This window comes from Rhineura floridana, chromosome 5 (genome assembly GCF_030035675.1).
Source record: "Rhineura floridana isolate rRhiFlo1 chromosome 5, rRhiFlo1.hap2, whole genome shotgun sequence".
Lineage (NCBI taxonomy): Eukaryota > Metazoa > Chordata > Lepidosauria > Squamata > Rhineuridae > Rhineura > Rhineura floridana.
In genome coordinates, this window is record NC_084484.1 from 119,879,168 (window position 1) to 119,905,216 (window position 26,049).

Consider the following 26,049-nt stretch of genomic DNA (forward strand, 5'->3'; position numbering starts at 1 on the left):
GGAGGTAGAGATTCTGTGGTGATGGTTGTGCCACATCCGAACCCTGTCCCCTTGCTGTGGGCCAGGCTGGGAGGTACAAGGCAGCAGCTTTTCCTTCAACCTCCTCTTTTAACCAATCCCCTTCCTCCCACTGACACCAGTGAGAGGGAATTTAAGTATACCAGTGCAAGGGTTATTAACTATGCCAGGTCGAATTCATGGAGGATTAGGCTATCAAATGCATGCTAGCCATGATGACTGTGTTCAACATCTGCTGTTGGAGGCAGCACACTTCTGAACCAGTTGCTAGGAATCACAAAGGGGAGAATGCTATTTTGCTTATGCCCTACTTATGGCATCTGGTTGGCCACTTTGGACCCAAAGACACTGCCAACATTCCCCCAACATGCCCACAGAACATCTTTTCTTCCCACCACTGGTGGATGATCACCAGTATTACATCTATGCCTGTAGAACTTTCTATGGGCACACCAGGGAACTTCTAGTAGAGTAAATGCCATCCCACTAACAGGTCTCTCTTTCCAGCAGTGGAGCAGTACTTATGCCACTTCCAATGACAATGGGGGCTAGACTTGCATGCACACACCCCTCCCCACTTTAAGCCCTTATGCATTCCGGCAAATATCTGAATAGCGTGTGGATAATAGTTCATTTAATGCCAGTCCAATAGGTCTAATGAAAGCAGCAAAACCATACATGTGGCTTTATCTGTATAAATAGTGTATATTTAAGTAGTCTCTTTTTACAAAGGTCACTTTTCTTGTTGGCCTACAGTATTCAGAACACATTTGATTGTATGGAGCAGAATGCTTAGTTTAGGATTTAAAATTTCATAAAGTTAACATTTCACAGTGAAGAAGTTTTTAATGTATATTACACTCCTGGCCACCTCAAAACTCTCACACCCTCAAAATGATAATTAGTTCTTGAATCTGGTTTACATATAATATCACAATTCACAACATACACACGACAGCTACTGACATTTAAGAGAAAGCTCTGTTGCTTAACAAGATAATGAACAGTTTTTATTTTTAAATTGAAATAATCTTCCTTCAAACTTCAGCTGCTGTTTCTCATTACAAGCCACACTTATCTGACCTGTATGTCTTCGGATGTTTTATTTTTTGTTAACAAGTATTGGACAGGGTGAAAAAATTGTTCAGTCTAACATTAAAATCACAGGTCAGTTCCACAAAGCACAACACATTCCAGAACAATAACCAGTAAGCATGAAACAGGGCCCTCATATGGAGTCCACTTTCAATGTTTCCTTTTGATTTCCTGTGTCCTGCTCACATGGCAAACCAGGAGCCCAAAGACACACTTTGTGGATCATGAGTATTTGCCCCTCATTTAATGAACACGAGAAGCTGTTTTATATTTGGTCAGACCACTGGTCATTTAGCTTAGTGCTTCTGTTTCAACTGGCAATAGCTTTTCAAGCTTTCAGACATTTTAGATCCCTTTTAGTTGGAAACTAAAATTGTTTGTAGCTGCAAATGTATGAAAATGAACCTGGGACATTTTTGGTGATGCTGCTACCACCACCACCACCCCACCATTTTATTCATACAGCACCAGTTGTGTGGATGCCAATTTACAGAGTATAAGTGGATGGGTCCTTGCCCTGTAGAGCATACAAGCTAAAATTCAGAGTCCTTTGAGGGAGACGTTTGGGCAACTGAAGGTGATGGAGCTGAAGGTGCAAAGGTCACCAGTAGGGATGTATCAGGTTATAAACACTGAGAGATAAGAGGGACATGGCTATGGAGGTCTTTGAATGTAAGGAAAAGAACCTGTATTGGATCTGGTACCAGACAAAGCCAGTGTAGGGTATCAGATGAACACAACAATGAGAGGTGAATGATTTTACTGTTGAGTTTTACTGCTGAGCTGTTTCAGTGTCAATACAATTAGGTAATTTTAGATTTAATGGTCTTATAGTGAGGAAGTGGGCTCTTTAGATGGTAATGCACCTTGCTAACTTGCTTCAAAATGTGGTATGCTAGTCCTGCTCCATTTGAGGGACCTCTTTCTCATTCTGCTGAGTGGGGTGACAACACAGCTGTCTGAAGATTATAAGACCCTGGAAAACACTTTGAGATGCTTAACTCCGTGTACAAGCTTTACTAATGCAAGTGCTGTTGGACATCAACACATCTTCATTTCTCAGCTGCCATGAATCATGATTGGATCTTGCCCATTAATTATGTGTCTTTAAGGACGATTTGCAAAGAAGCCAGCACACCTAAGACTTTCTGTATTTGCTCTGCAGCCCAGGTCTTAGCACTGAAAGAAATGAGTCAACCTACAAAATACCTCTTTAAGAGAAATAATTTCCCCACGATAGCAAAGCAAAAAGGTGGAGAGATAAAGTAGATATCGCAACATATAGATTTGAAGGATTTTTATGCTTACTGACAATGCCCAGACACCAGATTTATTAGGTTAGTAGGCTACTCTGTCTAGTCCAAAGCACGTTAAATATCATGTGCTATGTCTGACATGGTTTCACAGCATCCCTGTTGTTTTTAAAATCATTTTGACTTAATGGATTTTTAAAAAAATGCTATTTCTCTCTGCCTTCTCTACCAAGAGCAATCTGATTGTCCTGCTATGGGAACGTGCCTTTTATATCAAAAGGGCCAATGTCCTTTGTTGTCTTTCTTATTTTTAATTTTGAAGGACATTGCTCCTATCCGCACTGCTTCCAGTTGACTGACAGGTTCATTTCTGATGTCAACGCAAATAGATATGACTCCAAGAAATTTACTTTGTACTATGGATTTCACAGGCAAAGGGAGAGGATATGAAAAGACAGGAATGTGTACATTATTTCATTTTAATTTCAGTTTAATTTCATTTTAATGTAGATTCTGTATGTTTTAATTATATGTGCTTTTATCTGGACGCCGCCTCAAGTTCCAGTATTGGAAGGATGGCGGGATATAAATAAAGAATAACTAACTAACTAACTAACATTATGAAGTGTTTTTTCTTCAATTAAGAGGAACTATGAAAATAATCTCTGGAGTTTCTATTATTTGGTATTCATACCACTTGAACTAAACCCAAAGGGGATACACTTGGTATTTGTGCATTTTACTCACACAGAGAATTATTTATTACAGGGATGGGGAACTGATGACCCTCCAAATGTCATTGATCTAGCTCCCATCACCCTCAGCCAGCACAGCCTATGGTCAAGGATGATGGAAGTTGTAGTCCAGCAAGACCTGGAAGGCCACATTTCCCATCCTTGATATATTAGTTATGATATTTTTCTAGGGCAGTTGGGGTTGGACAAAACATGAATATAAATCCTCTAGAAGTAGCTTGGTGCATACAGTAAATGTGGGATTGCATATTTATTTCTACCCTGAATTGCACAGTCACCAGAATGTCTAAACGGAGCCTACGTGTGCAGAAGCTATATGTGTACAGGCTCTATACACATGATCTTCACCCTATAATATAGAACTGCTCAGATGAATGCATGGAGATTAGGGAAAGATAAAATATAAAGCAAGATTTAATGAAATGTAGTCAGTTTAAATGTGTTAAATAGTTATATGTAATTCTTCTAAGGCCATGCTTATGAGCTGTCCAAACTAGTCAAAATAATTAACACAGTGCATATTATTATACACTCAAATACATCAGCATTTCCTCAAACATGTGTCAATTTATTATGAAGGAAAACATCACGTATATATCATCAATGTCTTTGTGCATAACCAAAATGAATTCTTTTCATACTAGGGAAGAATGCCTGTCATTTTGGTGGGCTGAGCTGGGTCGAAGGAGGCCCTGTATACTGCAGGGATTCCTGATATGTCTGTGTGTGTTTGTGCAATTAATCTCCATATACTGTGCTCTGCACACAGAAATCTCATATATAGCCCTTCCCAATGGCATCCCTGGTGTATTTAAATTGATTTTTTTTTAACAAATAAAACTAAGAAAGGGAAAAAAGGAGAAAGAAAAACAGAGAAAGAGATAAAGGGGGAAAAGAGAGAAGGGAGGCATCAGCTCATTAAAAATACAATAACCAATACATGTTAACTGAAACCTACTGTATAAACTGATATATGCCATACAAATGTCCAGATAGGTGCTTACACTAAGCTAATGCTTATAAGAAATGTGTTCAAATGTAACAAAGGTAGTAAGGTCCTCAGACCATTGTGTAATAGATGGTGGGTGTTTATCCTCCCAGGCTTAAAGTGTAAGTCAGGATACTTAAGGTATCAATTCAGATTGTTAAAATAAAAGAGTTATGTAGAGCTCCAAAAGGACCTCTCCAAATTGAGTGAGTGGGTGGTAAAATGGCAAATGCAATTCAAAGGCAACAAATGTAAAGTGATGTATGTCGGCCCACACAAAAGAAACTTATTTTCACATATATGCTCAAGGGGTGTGAACTGGTGGTGACTGACCAGGAACGAGTTCTTGGGGTCATTGCAGATAGTTTAATGAAGATGTCAACCCAATGTGCAGCAGCTGTGAAAAGGGCAAATTTCATGCTAGGGATCATTAGGAAAGGAATTGCACATAAAACTGATGATATCATAATACTATTACACAAATTTATGTACAACTGCATTTGGAATACTGTGTTCAGTTCTGGTTGCCTCACCTGTAAAAATATATTGTAGAGTTGGAAAAGGTTCAGAAAAGGGCAACCAAAATTATCAAGGGCATAGAGCAACTCCCCTATGAGGAAAGGTTGCAGCATTTGAGACTTCTTTATAGAGAAAAGGGAAAATATGAAGTGACATGACAGAAGTGTATAGAATTATATATTGCATGGAGAAAGTGGATAAAGAACAGTTTTTCTCACTCTCTCATAGTACTAGAACTTGGGGACATCCAATGAATCTAAATGTTGGATGATTCAGGACAGACAAAAGAAAGTACTTCTTCCAGCACATAGTTAAACTATGGAATTCACTCGCACAGGAGGCAGTGATGGCCACCAACTTGGATTATTTAAAAGAGGATTAGACAAATACATGGAGGATAAGGCTATCAATGGCTACTAGCCATGATGGCTATGCTCTGCCTCCATGGTTGGAGGCAGTAAGCTTCTGAATAGCAGCTACTGGAAACCACAGGAGGGGAGAGTGCTCCTCCACTCACATATTGCTTGCAGGCTTCCCATAGGCATCTGGTTGGTTACTGTAAGAATAGGATGCTGAATTAGATGGGGCCATTGGCCTGATCCAGCAGGTTCTTCTTATATTCTTATGTTCTTAAATCTCTTGACAACCATAAAGGCTCACAAAGCCATTTTCTTTGCCCTGCAATTAAGCCCCATACTCCAGGAATATATGGCATGCCTGTTGATAGAGTCTGGGCCATCTTCTGTCAAATGATAGTGATTGGCTCTAACCCACACCAGAACATTTGTCACTCTGTGCTCTTACTGAGAGGAAGGGTGGGATATAAATAAATAAATAAATAATCCCCAAATGTAGGACCTTATTTTTCCCTGCAAAAGTCAGTTGCAGATATGAGAGTAATTGAAAGAATAGCTATCCCCAGAATGGGGATTCACCACTGGTGTCAGAAAACATGCTGACAGCAGGTGGGGTAAGGATAAGATTTTAACCTCTCAAGTGGTCTCTGTGATTTGTCCTGTCATTCTCAAAGGGAGTCATGGAGAACTCAGCCAGCTCATGTATACAAAATCCCACTGCACTCATATATATCCATTCTAGTTTCCATGTTTGGTGTGTAATGGGAATCCAGGGAATAAGTTTTACACTAATTTCTGGAATGGAATAGTAGTTAGCATGAATTATAGTAACTGATCATTGATTCACATGACCATTAGGTTGCTGGAAATCATCCTCGCTATGGGATAGTGTTGTGGCATTCACACTCACTTAGTTCTCTGCAGAGTGAGTCACATAAAATGGCTTCAAGGGGCTCTCACATGCTCACAGCGTTGTGTAAAGTGGTCCTCAAGTTGTATTTTTAAAATATATTTCCACATATAAAATGCAATCCAGATAATAAATACAAAAAGGACCCAGCTTCATATAGTTGAGTGGTTTCCAAGCATTTTAGTAAGAAGACCCACAGTACAAACGGAATTTTCTTGCTCTGAGATCCACATGTCAATTTCAATTTTTGACCCAGAACTGAAATCTGTTAGACTTTTTTTGCAGTATTTCCCCAAGCTGTCACTGCTGGCAGCCTAACAACACACAGAAGGCTCCTATGGTTGGCTGGTTGGTTCTGACCAATCAACCCTTGTTTGCTCTCTCTGCCACTCTTATTGAACGTGCCCTTATGGATCAACCAATATACACAAAATACTGGGTTGGAAGTGATCAGAGAGGGAATATTCTTGGCTTTGCAATTCTCTCTCTCTCTCTCTCTCTCTCTCTCTCGATGCTTGGCTTCCATCTTGGTCATTATGGAGGTAGAGCTGGGGTGGAGAATTTCCTGGCTCCCACTAACAGAATTAGACACGGGACTCTCAGCTTGATTATTGCCAAGTGCTTTAATCCACAGGTTAGCATACAACTTGAACATAGGTTAGGATACAGATTACAAGATCTAACATCACTACAAGGCATGAAGTGGCACGGCTACTGAAGTGAAGACATTGACACAACACTTGCCACATCCCCAGAATCCCCTTAGTAAAGGATGCGGGAGCTCCAGTTACTTTTGTGGGGCTTTCTCTCATTTTAGGACTAGGCAAGCAAGCAAGCAGGCACTCCAACAGGTAGACTGGCTAATGGGATCAGTTTGCTCGTGACTGCACCACCGACGGCATGTCCATGGTGATGGGGATGAGTCTGCCACATCCCCTTCTGGCTCTGCCTCTAGCACCCCCTCCTGAACTGCATGCAACCCTGCCTCAGGAAGTGGACTTGGCTGTGGATCAGTCACCATAGGTGGTGCAATCAGAGGGGCAGGAAGCTCAACCCTTCATCCACATCACCATCTACCTCAGGGACAGGGCTGTCAATAGGCATGTCACTGGGCTCCTCCCCAACATTGTCATCTACAGTTTCCAGGCCTCTGGGCCCCTTCCCTGGTGTCAGCAGTACGCTGATGATACCCAGCTCTATTTCTCCGTAACATCTGAATTGGGAGAGGCTGTGCAAGCCCTGGACCGCTGCCTGGACTTGGTGGTACGCTGGATGAGGGCAAGTAAACTGAGTCTGAATCCTAGCAAGATGGAGGCACTGTGGGTTGGTGATTCCCGAGTTTGGATGATTGGTCAGTTGCCTGCTTTGGATGGGGTCGTACTCCCTCTGAAAGAGCAGGTTCAGAGTCTGGGGGTGCTCCTGGATCCATCTTTGTCGCCAGAGGCCCAGGTGATCCCTGTGGCTAGGAGTGCCTTTTACCAGCTTTGGCTGATAAGACAGCTGTGGCCATTTCTGGACCAGGATAGCCTGACCACTGTTGTCCATGTACTGGTAACCTCCAGGCTGGATTACTGTAATGCGCTCTATGTGGGGCTTCACTTGAAGTTGGTCTGGAAGTTGCAGCTGGTGCAAAATGCAGCGGTGAGACTGCTCACTGGGGCAGGGTATCATCACCATGTCACCCTGTTGCTGAAAGAATTGCACTGGCTGCCCATTTGCTACCGGGCCAAGTTCAAGGTTCTAGTTCTGGTGTATAAAGCCCTATACATCTTGGGACCAGGATACCTGAAAGACCATCTTACCCCTTATATACCCAGTCAATCACTGTGCTCTGCAGGTGAGGGCCTCCTGCAGATACCATCTTATCAGGAGGTCCATTCTGCACAACATAGGAAACAGACCTTTAACGTGGCGGCACCTACTCTGTGGAATTCTCTCCCCTTAAATATTAGACAGGCGCCATCTCTGCTATCTTTTCGGTGCCTATTGGAGACTTTCCTCTTTCAACAAGCCTTTTAAGTTAAGACATATCCCAGTCTGTGTCTGTTGGAATTGCTTTTAATGTTTTTTTTAAAAAACATTTTTTCTAATCAATATGTTTTTAAACCCTTTTTATTTAAGATGTTTTTAAAGCTTTTTTAAAGAATGTTTTTGAAGTTGTTTTGTTTTAATGTATTTTAAGGTCTGTTTTTGTGATGTTTAAAGTGTTTTTACTGCTTTTGTTTGCCGCCCTGGGCTCCTGCTGGGAGAAAGGGCGGGATATAAATTAAATAATAATAGTGATGATGATGATGATGACGATGATGATGATATTGATGTCAGGATATGATGCAAGTGACACAGGAAAAGAAGATCCTTGGTGTAAAATTTGGTGTAAGATTCCTTGCAAGTTGTAGTTTCATCCTAAGGACTTCCTGGATTAAGGTGATTCAAATTCCCCATAATTTGAAGGACCTTATTATTTTTGTATAAGCAGCTGATCACTGTGCTCTGTAGGAGAGATCATCCTGTTGATGCCATTTGAACAGAAGGTCCGTTCTGTACCAGGTTGGAATTCATCCTTTATTGTGGTGCACCTATCAATTGGAACTCCCTCCCATTACATATATGACAGACACTGTCTCTCTTGTCGTTTGGGGCACCTGTTGAAAATGTTCCTATTTGAACAAGCCTTCTAAGTGGAGTTCCCACTACAAGTGCTGCCAGCCTCAGTGCAGGGGTGTGCGTGCTGCTGCAGCATATCATCACTACCTCACTGTTCCTGCCTAAAACAGTTAAGGGGTGTGTGTGATGATTCAAATGACCAGTGCTGCTGTCAACATCTTTGCCAGTGCCACCTCCTCTGCCCCTGGGGCTTCTGCATGGATTATTGCCAGTACCATGTATGTGGCTCATGATCAGACATAATACGGGATTGTTAACAATAGGGGATGAAGGAGGAGGAGGAGGATTATGTGCTGCTTTTCTGCTTCCAGTAGTAAGTGCTTCTGAACGCAATAGCACCATAGCCCAGTAGCAGACAGTAGAGTATCTGTGGAGTAACCCACTGTACATACACACACCAAGAATAATGACTAAGGCTGGTAAATAACAATATTAAAAGTACTTAAGTTAAACAAAATAAAGCAGACTACACACTGAACTTAAAATCCTGTGATCAGACCTATTGTAAGGGGAGGAGAGACTAAAAATGACTATAATAATTAAGAGCAAGCACAAAAATGCAAAAGGGAATGGCAAGATTAGATCAAAAGAAAACAACAATTTGGAAGAAAAGGTAGGTTAATAAGGAAAATGGGTTGAAGTGAAGTACAACACACAAGCAAAATAAATACATAAAAAGCTTCCAATCACAACTCCTTTAATCTTAACTGCTCCTCAGACACTAACTCACTGACTAAGAGCAAGAAGCACATGATTGTCCTGGCACTGGAGAGCCCTGGTAAAACCATTCTTTCTGATTGCAAGCTACAGCTGCTGTCAGTCACAATGGAGTTTTCTTGCCCCCATCTACCCACTCTGGTATTTTCTTTATGCTGTAAACTGAGAGATATTAGTTTCATGTTTGGCAGATACTTGTCTGGAGTGCTGTGATGTTTTAAATGTCCAAATCACTGAGGTGCGATGAAGCACATCATGGATCCCCACTTCAGGTTCAGGACATATCAGATATATCCCACTTCACCTTGGACAAGCCCAGAATCTCTCTGAAGTGCCTTTTGGTGGACTTTTTGCTGTTAAGAAAGTTACGGGGGAAAACTTTAAAAAGTGTGGGATAACTGTTGATTGAGTGGAAAGACATATTAAGTTCAATGCAAGCAAGACAGAATGAATTCAGGATGAATTTTCTTTGTTGAATAACCTCCCCACAAACAAATCAGGATGAATGCTCAATAAACAGGTCAACTGGAGGATCTCAGTTAAACTTGATATTTCTGTTCTTCTTCTTAAGGGTTTTCCCAGATGGTATGTGTTCTTTATTGCACTGAAGTAAACCTGGCTGATGCTCTCTGTTACTATCAGCAGCTGGCATATAGCAGTACAGCATCGAGAAGACAAACTTTGTTTAATGGTCATCTGAGTAAGAAGAATGGAATGCTGACAAGGAAACACACTTGTTGTATGTGGCAAAATGATGTACAAGATGCCAATTCTGCCAAACATTATTTTTGTAGGAAGCTAATCCACAAGACAAAAGCTATCTCCAGGAGTTGATTGCCTTGGATCCAGCAAATCACGAGTACTGCAGAATGGAGTTTTATTGCAGTGTTCTCCCCAAGCTGATCCTGAGGGTCAAAAATGACTTAAGATATAACATAGGAAAGTGCATATGGAGTGGTGAGTCTACAGAAGTTATTGATGATTTTATGTGCAGCCCATTACTTCTAATGCTCCAAAATGGTCAACAAGTGATCAATAGTTGACATAAACCAAACTGGAAGAGTTTGAAGGAAGAAAAATTATAACTTAATTTCTTTTTAGATCCTATTCTATCCTAAAATACACGGGCAAGATGCCAGCTTTTTAAATTGATAAAAAAATGGGCACAATCCCCCAGAGATACTTGTGCAAATCCTATAGAAATTAATCACATTTTTGCAAGAATGACGGTCCTGCCAATTTGGTAGGGGCGGGTTTGCCTACACCCTATTTCTAGGAAGGCTCGGGAAGGTTCCAGAAATTGTGTAAGAGGTCAGGTGGGGTATCTTGACCAATGGGGTAAGGGTTTTGAGCGGCTATATATAGCCTGCTCCGCTTTAAGAGCGTGCCTTTTTTGCCTTGCGGCACCCACCCACCCCTCCCTTGTCAGTATGGGCTCAGCTAGTCGCCTGCGGGGGCTGAGTAGGAATTTTTTTTTGGAGATTCTGATTTCAGAATCTCTTTGGTTTTGCCTACTCCATACTGCTTGGGTTTGATTCATTTGGCTTGTTCTGGGTGGGTTGTGGTGATTCCGGTTTGGCTGGCATTGGATTCAGGCAGGTGAGGTAATTGGGGTTAAAAATGGAGGTGGATGAGGCATTTGGGTAAAGGGCACTCCCTGGTGAAACATCAAGGCGTAATGCCTGGTGTGGATCCGGGGGGTGTCCACGTGGGACCGGCTTGTGCATCATGGTGAACGCCTGTACAGTGGGGCCAGGATGCGGAGGTTGGAACCACAAACCTGACTCCGATTGCAAGGAGGGAGAAGTTTTCCCACATCCTTGTCTGGGGAGTTGCAGTACGATGTGACTGACTTGCCTCCTGGTTTGGAGGGTCTAGACCCTCATAGATAGGTTGAGCCTCACCTGCCCGAAGGATTTGAGATTATTAATTGGCGGATTGGAATTTGATTGATTATGTGTTATATTTTAATAAATATAACATTTCAACCATACATGTGTCACGAGTCTTCCTTGGTGTGTTGGCAAAGTTAATCTCCTCCCAGACTTGCTTTTAAAATGACACCAATGGTTATTTAGCATAACAGCCAGTGACACATTATTCTGGCCCAGCTATGTTATTTCAAAGGATAGTTTAAGAAAGGGGTGAGGAACCTGTAGCCCTCCAGAGGTTGTCAGGCTCCAACTCTCATCAGCACCAAACAGCATGGCCAGTGGTGAGGGATGATGGAAGCTATAGTCCAGCAACACCTGGAGGACCACAGATTCCACACCCTTGGTTTAACAAATTACTACACTTTCTCTAGCCAGTTATGCCTTGTTTCATGTATGTTCACATGAAATGCATTTAAGCCCATTTGTTTCCACTGACACTGAAGCAATGGGAGCATATAAGAATTGGGGCTGAAGATATGCGTGGATCTGATTATGCTTATGGCCAGCATGGGAAGATCTGTCAATTTCAGTTCTCTCAGTTTCTCATTTTTCCAATATTAAATTCAGTTCTCTACAATCTGATTTTTTTTTAAATCCTCATGAAAACCCTCCAGTATTTTAGTGCAAATTTCTCTTAAAAACCACATTTTTGTAGTTCTGACTAATGTACATTTTTGGAAGCAATTTCTTATCATACAATGCATTTTTGTATGTTATTTTCACTCATATATTTATTTTTATGCATACTTTCCTCTAATAATGCATTTTTGGAAATATTGGTTAGCAAATGCATTGCAAAATTTGTGTGAATTTCAAAGGATGGCTGTGTTTTGGTTCTCATATTGTTTCTGAGGTGAGAATTTGATAGATTCAGCTTGAAATGTGAACTGAATCTAATTTCTCACCCATCCCTAGCTTATGGTTGTTATGTGTTATGATCTATATGTGATACAATTAGATCCTCCAATGAAGAATTTGAATCACTCTAATCCAAAAAGTCCTTAGGATGAATGAAATCTCTTACAAGAAATCTTACACCAAAAATGTAAGATATTACTACTACTACTACTACTGCTACTACTACTACTGCTACTGCTACTGCTACTGCTACTGCTACTGCTACTGCTACTGCTACTGCTACTACTACTACTACTACTACTACTAAATCACTTCTTATGAAGCATCTCAAAGCAATTTCACAACACAATAAAACATATATAAAACAATTACATATGTAAATCAGTTAAAACCATTGTACTCATTAAAACAATTTCAAATCCAATACAGAAGCCGACTCTGGTTGGTTGGGGAGGTGCATCACAAAATTTGGATACGTGCAAATTTCAAAGGATGGTTTTGTTTTGATTCTCATATTGTTTTGGAAAGTGCAAATTTGATAGATTAATCTTCAAATGCAAATGGAATCAAATTCCTCCTTATCCCTAATTATGAGTATGTGAAAAGTGCATTTCTTTCAAGTTACCACAGGACAGATGATTTGTTTGTCCGGCACTTGCCCCCTTCCTCCCCCCCCCATAGCATGTGCATGTCAGGGATACACCGAAACATTGTAGGTTTCCACTTGGCTTTATAATTTTTGAGCCCCAGTGCCTGGAAGCTAACAGAAGGCAACAGCAATTTTGGCCTTTTTAGAGCTGTTTGTTGCTGTGCTTTGGCCTTTCTTTGCTCATCATGCTACAGTTTGTACGGTTTTGCATTTTAAAAAAGAAAAAAAGAGACAATCTGCTTTGCTCATAGGAACTAACCTTGGCATATTAGCTGATCTGCTAAGAGACAAACTAGATGTTCAGTTTAGCTGAGATACATGCATTTATTTCCTGCAGTATATTTCCGAAAAATGTGTGTCTGCAGCTGCTCCTTTGGAACATGATTAGAAGCTATTGTTCACAGGAAGTCATGAAGCTGAATGGCCCCAAAAGGCTTTGATGTCAGCGACTTTCAGTTGCTACTTTCTTCCTATTCCTCATGGTAGGGCTGCTGAGCTTGAATAAGCGTGTGTGCCATTGCCTTGGGTGCCCAGGGCAGAAACACGCCTGGGGGGAGAGGGTTTGCAGTCATTAATTATCCATTTCTTTTGTTGTGCACTGTTGTACTGCTGAGAATTGGGGAATGATACATCCTAGGTAGGTCTATCAAAAGCAGCTTTTTGCAATGCATATTTAGTACATTCTGCTGATATCCTGGTCAACAGATCTTAAAGACTGTTTAGACTCCGAAGGTAAAGAAAGCTGCAAAATGCTCACAAGATCTTGGCAATCAAAGGCAGCAAGTATCTCTTGGGGATGGCTTTCACAACTGTAACTACTGTCAAATGTCTGCCTCCTTGAAGCCTCTATATTGCTCTCAGCTTTACATAAATAGAGGGCACGCTTCACAGTATCAGAGAAATCAGAGTTAGAAAAGGCTCTGTTGGGTCAGCCCGTCTTTCTTCCTGCCAATGCACAGACTTATCTTCGCTATATCTTTGACTGCTTTACGAAACATCCTTGAAATGTTTCCAAGAGCAAGATTGCAACTATTTTCCAAATGGAGAGATATTTTTATTCCATATTCTTACAGATTCAGTTCTTTATGCTGGCTTTTCCTACACATCATGGAAGTCTTTTATTTCATTATCTTTGTATAGACTAAAATTAATAAATATTGTGTTGTAAAGAATAAATGATTGCTTGCCAAATGTTACTTGCTTATCCATTGCGTTGTGTCAAATACTGTGAGCCATAGTAAGGTTCGAAGAGTCCAAGAGCACATACATGAAGGTGATATTTGAGTTATTTTTCCAAATAACAAACTTGTATACTGGACTGTATATGTTTCATCTATGTGTATCTAGACTTGGTACACATGGGGCCCTTGAACATGCTGGGGTTAAGAATCATGATGCTGATCTCTCATTATCAGGTTCATTTGTCCCCTGTCTTAAGGTGTTCTTAAAGTCGATCTTGGAGGAGGTATGGAGATAAATGTACCATATCTGCCTCCTTCATCCCAACCTTTCCATCAGGAGTGGGAACGTCTGAAGGGGGTTGTGAGCTGAAGGTTCTTATAGTTCTCCCCACAATCAGCAATGGAGATCATATGAAGAGAGACAGCAGGACCATGTATGTCTGCTCCATCCCCATCCAGTCTGGCTTTAGGCCTGACCATGGCACTGAAACTAGCTTGGTCACCCTGGTTGATGACATCTGTTGGGACTGAGATAGCGGGAATGCGACCCTGTTTGTTTTCCTTGATTGCTCAGCAGCTTTTGATACTATTGACCACGGTATCCTTCTGGAACATCTCAAGGAGGTGAGAGTCGGGGGCACTGTGCTTCAGTGCTTCCGCTCATACCTCCAGAGCCACTTCCAAAAAATATGAGAGGCTATTGTTGAGCACAATGGGAATTACCCTGTAGTGTTCCACAGGGTTCCATTTGCTCCCTATGCTATTTAACATCTATATGAAGCCACTGGGAGCCATCATCAGGCGATTTGGAGAGAGGTGCCATCAATGTGCAGATGACTCCCAGCTCTACCTCTCTATTCCATCTGATTCAGGAGAGGCAGTTGAGGTGTTGAACCTGTGCTTGGAGGCAATAATGGACTGGATGTGGGCTAATAAATTGAGGTTGAATCCTGAAAAGACAGAAATGTTATGTTTCCAGAGTTCTCATGTCCAGGAGGTGGGAAGATGGCCTGTTCTGGATGGGGTTGCTCTTTCCTTGAAGGAGCAGTTTCGCAGCTTGGGTATACTCCTTGATCCCACACTGTCACTGGAGCTTTAGGTGGCCTCAGTGGCTAGGAGTGCCTTTTTCCAGCTCTGGCTGGTTCACCAGCTTCAGCCCCTTTTGGACACTGGGCCACAGTGCTCCATGCTCTGGTATCTTCCAGACTGGATTATTGCAATGCACTCTACATGGGGCTGCCCTTGAAGATGATTTGGAAACTTCAACTGGTCCAAAATGCAGCAGCCAGATTCCTTTTAGAATTCATATAGCCCCTGTTTAAAACAGCTGCATTGGTTGCCAGGTCATTTCCGGGCTCAGATTAAGGTGCTCATGTTAGTGTTTAAAGCCCCAAATGACTTAGTTCCCAAATATCTTAAAGAATGCCACCTTCCCTACAGACCCTCTCGGGTGTTGAGATCAGCAGAAGGGGCCCTTTTGGTAGTTCCACCACCCTTGAAAGCTTGGGGGTGGCCTGGGAGAAGGCATTCTCTGTGGTAATCCCGAAGCTGTGAAGTCCTTGCCCACCGAGATGCATCTGGCAACTTCACTGTACAACTTTGGGTGAGTGCTGAAGATGCACCTCTTTACTGAGAGGACGGCTGTTGAGTGGAGAGAGCCATCCTGCACAGTGCTGTTGTTTTGCAATCCAAACTTCCTTCCGGAAAGCCCCTTGCAAAGCATCTCACAGGATAGCTCCTTCTGCTTAACAACTGATGAGAATCCTGCACAGTGCAAGGGGCCTTCCTGAAGGAAGGGTCCTTGCAAAGCAGCACCTGCACCCCAGAGGATCTATGCCTCTGCTCAGCAGCTGTTGAGCAGAAGCACTGATCCTGTTGGCCAGCACTCAGGCAGGAAGTGGGGTCATGGCACTGGGCCTACCTTCTCTGGGGAATCCATAGCAGATGGTCTTGGCCTTTGTACTGAGTTTTTCACCTGATGGCTGCCTCTTCTTCCTGCCTGATACCTTACCCCCTGGCAGACCCGGATCACTCTGGGCCATCCAATCCAACTCATCATCATCATCATCATCATCATCATCATCATTATTATTATTAAATTTTATTTGTACCCCGCCTTTCAGCCAAAGGCCTTCAAGGCGGCTTACAAGGAAAAATAAACACAGGTATAAAAATACAATATAAAAATACAATAAAAATATAATAAAAGCAATACAATTTACAAAAATTAAATTAAATAACAAGTAACATTATAACAACAAATAAAAATTAAATTAAATTAAATAACAAATAACATTACATTATCGGCACCACCAAGAAAGAGGAGGTGGTGTTAGCGGGGTGGCAGCTCCTGAGAGGCAGAAGGGCGACAGGCATTTGTTACAGCGAAACTGTTTGCTGTTTCAATGTTGTCTTCCTCTCCATGTCCTCGGGCTCGCTCACCTGCTGCTCCCCGGGCTTCTTCTGCTGGTGATGGTTTATGTTGGGGGGGCAGCGACCCGGGCCTTGCGGCAGCAGCTGTTGTTGAGCAGGAGGCCCTGTGACAGGAGGCCCCATTCAAGAGTCTCTGCACCAGGCTGTTAATTTGGCCAAGTCCCCAAAACCTCTGAATAGACCCAATTTGGCTTGGAGCTTGGTTGAATCCAGTGAACAACCCTATTAAACCCCCCTCAGAGTTACTTTCATGAATATCAGGGTCCCTTTCATACGTTACCTTCCTGAAAGGGTAAAGTGTATAGAAAGTGGCTGGGCCTGTAGCCCTGCCCTTGATGACATGTGGCTCCTCCTGGCCCCAACCAAGCATTTAAGCACTTGCATAGATGTCAGAGATGGGGAAACGTTCACATGAAGACCTGTGTGCATGAAGATGTCTCTAGTTTGTGAACCCTCATTGCACAGGCCTCCAGGAACTGGGAAAACCTGTTCACGTAGAGGTCTGTGACTTATACATTTGCATAATGTATGTGTGGTTGAGGCTCTTCATACATTTGAGAACACTGAAAAAGCAGAGATCCTAATCAATCAGAAGAGCTCTGTAGCTATTATATACATACACTTGTATGTGTGCTCAGTCTCTTTAGGCCTTCAATGAACACGTGCCCGTCAGGAGCAGAAGCCATAGTCGCCACCCTGATCCTCACTCCTATGCTTGTTCATTCTATCAAATTATATCCATTATAATGTTCTTATTTTCAAAATTATTAACAAACACCACAGACATTTGTTCATTTAACTTCCATTTAGCTCCACCCCCTTCTCTCCCTCCCTCTCTCTTCTTCATATTTACTGCCAGGTCCCTGCCACATCACACTTTGAATTTATAGAGGAAAGTGTGGAGAAACCTCTTGGATACCAAACAAAGCTACATCTTCTGAATTTCTTCCCAGGCTATCTTTGACAGTTGCTGAAATGAATGCCCCCCCCCCTTTGCCTAATGTTTGCATTCATGGGAGTCTTTATTGAAAAAAGATACAAATCATACAGCATTTTCCCTGCTCTGAAAGAAAGAAGGCACCATTTATTTCATACTGCAATTGGGAAAAATGTGTAATTCCATTTTGTTACATTTTGGTAACCAAGCAGTAATCAAAGTCCCCATCAGTTAAATAGATAGATTGTAAATCTTCTCAGCCAGCTATAGAGCATTGCACTGTCACATCCGACAGTAGATCCCTGGCCCCCAACGTTGCTGTCTTTCAGATGAGGATGCAAACTGTTTAGCTTTCTCAAGCCCTCACTTTCCATCTGCCCACTGAGCCATGCAGCCACCCCACCCTTTGCTTCACTGGAAGATTTGTGATTTCCTTGATGGAAGAAAGTAAAGTGCAGAAATGACAGCACCTTCAATAGGACTCAGCAAAGAATGATAGGGTTGACAGCAAGACTCATATGTGCCTGGAGAGCTTAGAATTAGAAAAAGGAAGTTTTGTGAAAATCTGGACATAACACCCTCCAGAAGCAGAATATTTCAGAAAGAAAGAATGAGAGAGAAAAGAGAAATTACAGACCATCAACACCACTGGTGTCTGCTTTGGAAGGGATATCTATGGGTTGGGATAGGATTCATGAAGCTTAGTCTAGAAGTTTATGTCTAGAGATTAACCCCTTATGATGTGAAAAGACATTAAATTAGATGCAGACTAGGGGCTGTATTCAAAGTAGCATTAAGAAATGCAGCGCAAACTTCTGCCCCATTAGTGCAAAAATTTCCATTTCGGCAATGAGACTTTCCCCTCCTCTCTTCTCCTTATGTATACCCCACACCTTCTCCAAATCTGCTCCACAGGGTTGGGGCAACCCCTAGAACAGAGTAAATGGCATTGCCCAAGTGGAAATCCTTGTGCTAATGGGGCAGATTAGTTGGGTACTGCCCGTAGTCTGAAGTCCAAACCATGTCTGCTCCAAAGTAAGTCCTATAGAATTCAGTGGGGTTTACTCTTGGGTAAGAGGGGCTAGGATTTCAGCCTCAGTCGTGCTTAGAGCAGACCCACTGAAATCAATAGGATATGAAATCAATAGGATATCATGAAAATGTCACATTGATTTTAGGGGGTCTACTCTGGATCCAGTCATCACCTCATTATTTCATTTTCTGGCCACAATCTAGGAAATCACATGCACAGAAAAATGAATCCTACACACCTCAATGAATGCTTTTCTGTAGTTGTTTCTCTCATGGAACTACTCTGTGTGTGTGTGTGTGTGTGTGTGTGTGTGTGTGTGTGTGTGTGTGTGTGTGTGTGTGTGAGAGAGAGAGAGAGAGAGAGAGAGAGAGAGAGAGAGAGAGAGAGAGAGGATACCACTTTATTGGGCTGTCCATGTGGTTGCAGTAAATGCAAACCACATGACAGCACAAATGTACATGGGGAGGGGGCTGACACATCCTCATACAGTGTGCAGACTGCATATGTATAGGAAGGTAGAGGGACCATGCCTGCTTGTTATACCCTCAAACTGCAACACATCCAGAGGCTGTGCCCCCAGCAGCCATGCATTTGGTTTTAACAAGAAAGGACTATATGAATATAGGGCTCTTTCTTGCATTTGAGCCCCTTGATTGGTCCTGGGTTCCTGACTGCATGCATACAAGTTCACATGTAGAAGACTTTATTAATGCTCTACATTTGGCTGCTGGGGGGTCATTACCAGCAGCTACATCAGCACTGGGGGTGAGCCTAGTGGATATAATCAGAGCTTGGAAAAGTTACTTTTTTGAACTACAACTCCCATCAGCCCAATCCAGTGACCATGCTGGCTGGTGCTGATGGGAGTTGTAGTTCAAAAAAGTAACTTTTCCAAGCTCTGGCATATAATTCTACCCCACACACACACATTTGCCCTTAATATGTTGTTTTTGAAATCTGAAGAAATTTTAAAAGCAGTTTACAAAGCAAACCGTGGGGTGGGCTGCTCTTCAGAGAAAAACATTTCATGTCTTACTGCACACACCTAAGCCCTTGGACATTCCTAAGCAATTTTTTTTTTTGCTGGGTTAGCAATAAAATTATGGCATATTCTGATCAGGAAATTTAACTCTGGAGCTGCAGTCCTGTGCTTAGTTATGCATACATCAGTCTTCTTCAGGTGTATGCACCTAAAAATACGTTGGGGGGCATGTGCACAAGATCTGAGGGGGGCTTCTTTGCATATTTTGCTGGATGTGCTCAGAAGCCTCTCTGTGATCTGGAACCCTAATAGGATAAGGAGTTGTTGATTGTGCAGGGGCTGCTAATAATGTTTGGCCCCCTTCAGATCTTTGTGCTTCATTTGTGGAGGTCTGAGAGGAACCTTTACATGCAGGGAATTTAGAGGCAAGGCTTGCGTATGAGCCCACAATTCCGTGTTTATGTGAATGCTTCAAGAGGGTTAGCGATCTATTGACTCCAGCTGAGAAGTTTCAGACTTGGGTTGCCTCCAGACTATCAGTATTTTTGCAAGAGGGATTCAGGCTCATACAGAACACTTAGGATTGTGTAATTAAAGTGGATTAAAGCACTCTGTCACCCTATCACAACAAAGCCAGGACTTTTTGCAGTTAGAAAAGTGAAATGGAAATGCACTGAAAATGTGGGATGAATGACTTATTAATAGGAAGATATATAAACACTCCACAAAAAAATCAGGATGAAAGTTCATTGTTGTATAACCTCCATGCAAACAAATCAGAATGAATGCTCAATAAAGACTGGATGTAGTCTAACATCCATGTAAGCTTTGTGCAAGCAAATCAAGATGGATGCTCAATAAACAGGTCATCTGAAGGAACCCTTGGTTTTCCTTTGTGCCTCTTGAAAGCCATATCAGACACAATTTCTTTTCTTCTACAACACAGCTAAAGCTCTGTGTAGACATAGAACTTCAGCACTTGAGAAACCTGAGGTTTAGCTCAGGTAAAAATGTGCTCAATTAATGAACCTTTGCATCAGATGAAAGGTGCTTCTTCATCTAGACTTCTATTGAATTCAAACGTCTGCTTCATTGTATAATAGCATTGTTCTCTGTGCCTCAGCTGGCAGCTTCACTAATCTGTCACATATAACATTTTGGGAGGAAAGGTACCAGATTCCCTGACTGAGACCAGAAAACACTGAGCACTTTATAGAAAGTAAATCAATTAAAAGAAAAAGGATTCTTCCCAACTTGGCAACATAAAAATTCCCGTAGTGTCAAAGGAGACCATTTGTCCCCATTCTTGCTGAACATACCTGGCACTATTCACTTCAGAGCTTCAGGCTTTCTCATGGTACCTTACTGGGCTAAACAGATCAAGGGCACCTCATTATTTTTTGTCAGGCTCAAAGTTTCAGGTGGCTGATTATTCTGCTCAATAACAGTAATCGTTTTTAATCACAGCCAGCTTGGTAGTACAATATTTACTGCTGATGTTTCAGAACAAGTGAAAGCTTTTGCTTTTGAAGGCAGTCATAACTGCAGGGAAATCTGAGCTGTCCTGCAATGGACTTTCTTTGTGCTACAACATATAATGCCCCAGTTAAGGTACTGGGAGTAATAAAACCATCACAGATATGAATAAATGGCTTCTGTGTGCAATCTATATCTATATATAGAGAGAGAGATGAAATGAAGTGGGCAGAAACTTGCCAAAGACTCCTTAGCATGGCACACCTTACATTGCACATAATAAGTTTCACAATTATCTCCATAACCCATAGAAGACGAAACAGCTGGGAGTTCCAAGATCCTAATTTAGTAATGACTGAAGAAATCTGCAGTATTCAAGGATGAAGCGAGCTACTCTAACCAGCATACACACTTCCCCCACTGTGGCTGATTATTCTTAACCCATGAATGAATGAAGTTCTTATCTTCCCCCTTCCCCCTTCACCATTCTGAGTGTCCCTCCTATGGCTATGAGTTGAAAAGCAATGAGCCAACTTGAGAGTTGCTCTTGAATTCTCCTTTTCTTAGCGAATCAGGGTGTGACAAATTATGGGTGGTATTCAATGCTAGTCCTTCTCAGAGTAGAGTCATCTAAGTTAATAGACACAATTAACTTAGGTTCATTAATTTCAGTGGGTTTCCTCTGAGTAGGACTTAGTCACTGTATGTTTCAAGAAGTATGGGTGTACAGAATTTGTTTTTAGTTACTCCGTCTGGTTTTGTCATTAAAAGTGCATTCATTTCATTATTTATTCATTTGCTTTTTCATTTGTATAACATTTGGAAGTAGTACATTCATTTCTTTATTCTCATTTGTTTTTGCTTACCACTGCTTTTAATGGAAGATCTATCCAGTCTTCTGCTGCTGGTAACTTTGGTATTTTCCATCCCAATAGTATACATCCTATAAGCTTCCTCTTGCTTTCAATCAGAGATCCAGCTGCTCTTCACCTGCTTGTAATTTTCTATGGGAAGAAGATAAAGATGACATTGTTGCTGTTGCTATTGTTATTATAATTATATCCTGCCCTTCCTTCCAGTAGGAGCCCAGGGCAGTAAACAAAAACACTATAAAACATCATAAAAACAGTAGAAAACATCATAGTAGTGTGGATTATGTTTGCTCTACCTATTAATCTGAAACAAAACATTCCTTTAAAACATACTCTGTGCATGATCGAGGTACTGTGACCTTGACTTGGTGGTGGAAGAGAATTTGCTGCTCTGCCTGAGGTAGCAGAGTGATTTGAGGCGGCCCTGTTAAAAATGAATGTGCAGGCTTATTAGGAAGATTTTTCAAACCTACCCTAAGACACACCCACTTTCTAGGGCCATGCTAAAGAAATCCCATTATCTACAAATATATGTCTCAGAGGAAGGGGTCATTATTTTGAGCCTCTTTAGAACTCACAGTACTCGTCTTGCCAAATTTGAGACAAAATAGCAAAGGTCAAGTATTGGTCAGCTAATACTTGACATTGTAAGTAAAAAAAAGAAAGACCTTGGGTAATGATGTAGATTGGAAGGAAGCACACTCAAAATATTGCATAAAGCAATACCTGCAAGAATAAAGAAACCAGAGTGACAGCCGCATAATAAATGTACAGAGTTAAACTGCCTTTGCTTTATGAATCTGGTTTTATTGTACACCATTGCAATAGTGTGAAACAGGAAATGTTACTGCCACAGACATATTAATGTGAGAGATGTAGAAGAAAGTGAAAAATGCGGTTTCCTTTATACTTGATTTGTACTTCATTACGAAACAGATATATGGAAATAGTTCTATATATAAGACAATTAAAAACAATTCCATATATAAAAACAATACAAACATTTAAAAAATAATTCCATATATTAAAAACAAAGATGCATTGACCACACCTGGATCCACCCGGTCATACTTCCTTGGCCACATCATTGTCAGCACCTTGACCGCATCATCAGGTTGCATCAGCTGAAACGGATCCCATGATGTTGCAGCAGACATTGCACTATACAGCACTGGAGACTGGAGTGAATGTAGATATGGTGTCAAGATTTCAAAGCAAAACTAACTAATCTTCACTTTCCATAACAATATTCTAACTGAAACACAGCTATCTTTCAAAATTCACACTTTTCTGAATTTTGTGATGCAATTCTCCAACCAAATAATGTGTCAAAAATGCATATATTAAAGTATGCATAAAAATTAATATACAGTATATTATATTCAGGAAAATGGCTTGCAAAATGTGTACATCAGGCACAATTGCATTAAAATGCATATATTAGAAGAAATTTGTACTGAAAGTTTAATAAAAATCTTTACAAAATAAAATTTGCAAAGTAATGCAGACATGTGGAGAAGTAGCTTAAGACTGGAAAAATGAAAAATGGAGAGAAACCAAAATTGACCAATACATTCATTCCTACTTCAGACCTTTATCTTGAAACTCGTCGAGAACTCTAAAATATGTAGAGATGATGTGCTGAAGGGGGCAGGACTGGACAATGCTCTCCACCATTTTGCCATGAGTGTTTGTTTATACAGTGAGTTGATTAAATGCCCAAACAGAGCTACTCTGTCTCCTTGTATACATGTCTATATGGAATGGCATGTACATGTGTACCCAATTTACACAGATATACAATCAACATATGAATGTTTGGGTCCTGAGCTCAGAGTCACAGTGCATAGGAGCATAGCATAAGAGCATAGGAAGCTGCCTTATATTGAATCAGATTATTGGTCCATGTGGCGTCCATGTGCATCCGTGGCACAGAGTGGTAAGCGGCAGTAACGCAGCTGAAGCTCTGCTCACGGCTGGAGTTCGATTCCAACGGAAGGAGGAAGTTGAATCTCCGGTAAAAGGGGTCGAGGTCTTCCATCCATCCATGGTCGGTAAAATGAGTACCTGGCATATACTGGGGGGGGGAGTAAAGAAAGGCTGGGGAAGGAACTGGCAATCCCACCCCATAAATACGATCTGTCTAGTAAATGTCGCAAGATGTCACCCTAAGAGTTGGAAACAGCTCACACTATAAGTGCGGGGACACCTTTACCTTTTAGCTCAGTATTGTCCAAGCTGATTGGCAACAGCTCTCCAGGGTTTAAGGCAGGGAAAATTCCCAGCCCCTACCTGGAGATGCCAGGGATTGAACCTGGAACCTTCTGCATGCAAAACAGATGCTCTGCTGTTGAACTATGCCCCCCCCCAAATGTGACTAAACAGACTTACAATTGCAGAGCTTGGAAAAGTTACTTTTTCGAACTACAACTCCCACCAGCCCAATCCAGTGGCCATGCTGGCTGGGACTGATGGGAGTTTTAGTTCAAAAAAGTAACTTTTCCAAGCTCTGAAATTTGAGTGCATGCGAAACTGACATGGAAAGGAAATATGCCTATGCATCTATTCCTGATGAAGACAAAGCCAGTATTTGGAAAAAAGTTACAGCAGCTGCTTCAGTGGGAGAAGTCTTTTGGATAAGCTGGAAAGTTGGATGGCTTTAGAAAATCTTTTGGCTGAGGAACAGGCAGGCTTTTGGCTGGTAGATCTACAATCGATCATTGTTTCCTATTGGGGCACATAATGCCGAAATACATATGTCATCCATACCACTCTCTCTACACTGCCTTTGTAGTCTTCCAGGCAGCCTTTGCCTCTATATCTCGACCCCTCTCTGGCATATGTTGGCCCTCTTGAATATAGACCTCAGACTACTAAACAAAATCCAGGGACTGTGTAACAATTCTAGCTATGTGTCAGAATAAAGGCTAGGGGCTGCCTCCCAGTTAATAAGGGAGTATGCCAGGGATGCTTGTTAGCACCCTTCTTATTTAATTTGTATCTTAATGATATAGTCCCCTCACTATCAGGAGTGGAATTCTTCCCTTCCCATTTGAGAAAGAGGGATGTTTCCATCTTACTGCATGCTGATGATGCCATCCTTCTTTCATGCACACAAGTGGGAATGTGCAGACTTCTGAGAGCTCTGGGTGCATATTAGGTTAAGGAGCTTTTGAATGTCAACTATTTTAAAACTAAAATAAATGTGTTTTGGGAGGAGACGACAGAATTATAGATGGAACAAGTTAACTCTTATAAATACTTGTATATGACATTTAGAAATTCTGGCTCTTGGCCCACCCATTTGAAAGCTGATGCATTAACAACCAATGCCCCTGCCAATGCTATCTTCTGGTGTGTGGCCAAATTAGATGAGCGACATCTCTTCTTGAGCTTTATAAGACTAAGCTATTATCCCAATTGTTGTTTGGGGCTGCTATGTGGGTACACTCAGATACATCAGCTCTGAAATTTGAAAAACATAAATTTCTAACAAGAGCCCTGGGTGTCCCTAGATCTACTCCTAAGGCTGTCGTATACATGGGATCAGCCTGCTGTTCAGTGAAAATGTTAGCTCAGAAAGCTGTCATTTACTATTTGCTAAAGATAATTTTCCAGCAGGCCTCTCCCCTTGTCATCAGTTCCCAGGATTCTTTGGAGGAAGCCATGACTATTTGAAGTGGTATGATACTGCTTTAAATGTTTAGTGCAGATGGGGCCTTAGTCCCACTGAGCTCTGCAAACTCAGTTAGTAGGTGTGAATAATGTCATGTGCTGTGACTATAATTCTTCATATAAACAGGTAAAACAAAATGAAATGTGTACCACAAAGCTCTTGCTCTGGAAAAATAGGAAAATATAATTGCAAAAATAAAAAGAAGCAGCTTAAATAGCTCTCTATATTAAGCATGTGAAGCACAAGGATCACATACATCCTGCAGACCCCAAGGGGCTTTTGAAAGGGTGTGCTGAGATTCTGCAGAACTAATTTTTTTAATTAATTTGTCAGTTAGTTGTTTGAAGCAACACAATTAATCAGCTCTAAAATCTTTAACTGGTTGACAGCTCTAATGACTTTACAGTTTAAACTTATTGATCTGATTTGTCAGTGGGGACATCAAAAAAACTTCCAGATAATTGGACATTTAGATAAATGGGAGTGCAAATAGAATGGGGGGCAGAAATCATAGATGATTTTAATATTCAGGGGGAAAAAACAAGGATCACTTAATAGGGTTGCTTTGTATGCACACAACAATTAAGGCACTCCCTTAATGAAGCGTAGGGGCTACCAACAATTCAATTCCTTCCATGGAGGGCTGTGTGGACCATTGAAGAAAGTGAATGAATCTAGACTGTGGTGTTGTGAGATCTAAACTTTTGCTCTGATATTTGCTGCGTTATCTCCTGTCTTGGATA